This window comes from Alosa sapidissima, chromosome 2 (genome assembly GCF_018492685.1).
Source record: "Alosa sapidissima isolate fAloSap1 chromosome 2, fAloSap1.pri, whole genome shotgun sequence".
Taxonomy (NCBI): domain Eukaryota; kingdom Metazoa; phylum Chordata; class Actinopteri; order Clupeiformes; family Clupeidae; genus Alosa; species Alosa sapidissima.
Window position 1 is genome coordinate 28103925 of NC_055958.1, and position 1122 is coordinate 28105046.

The following is a 1122-nucleotide window of genomic DNA, read 5'->3' on the forward strand; positions in this document are numbered from 1 at the left end:
CACACACACGCACACACACGCACACACACACACACGCACACACACAAACACACTCACCAGCGTAGCATGGGATCCCACTAGGTGGGAACCCCATTATTAATGCATCTGCCTGGAGCATCCAACCCTGGGCGGGGGGTACTGCTGCCTCCAACCCTGAGCATGGCGCAACGTATCATACCACACCTCACCATATCGCCACACCGGACCGCACCGGACTGTACCGTGCCGTGCTGTGCTATGCCGTATTGCTGTTTTGTGAGGTAGCCTCCCTGCCGTGTCCCTATAGGTGGTCACCCAGCTTAATCTCGGTCCCTTCCAATATCCATCTGGCCTGCTCTCTGTCTGTGTGATGACAGGGCGCTGGCAGGATGGCACGGCTGTATGGATGTGCTGTTTGTGGTCTGGGCTGTCGGAGGGTGTAAGGAGGGAATTGGAGATTGGGGGAGGGGGGGGGGGAGGGGGGGGGTTGGGGGCGTGTGTGTGTGTGTGTGTGTCGGAGGGTGTAAGGAGAGGCATTCTGTGATAAAGTGTGTGTGTGTGTGTGTGTGTGTGTGTCTGTGTGTGTCAGTATGTGTGTGAACCAGCGAGATTGAGTGAGAGAGGTTTTCAGAAGCTATCTTTGTGTGAACGAAAGGCCAAATTCTATCCTCACACATCATCACTGATAGCAGTAGCAAGCATCACCAGTCAAACAGAGGAAGTCAATCAACGCCAGCCAAACCACACACTGACACATCATTTCTGCTCAAGAGGCACGTTGTGAGTCACACACACACACACACACACACACACACACACACACAACATGGATGCCAGCCAATCCTTTTCCGAGACATGCAATGGTCTCTCAGTCTACTTGTATGTATCCACGCCTCTTCCACATGTGCATGTGGGATAAAGGTGTCATTATTATCTATTACGTCTCATTATTCATTCCACTTACTAGGAAGTGTGTTACAGAATGTCTTACTAAAAAAAATGGGCATGTGATGGGCATGAGATTGGGCATGTATTCGCCATGTGTGTGGCATGTGTTGAGCATATGCTTAGCATGTGATGGCCATGATATGGGCCTGTGTCCACCATGTGTTGGGCATGTGTGATCATTGACATGTTATGGAC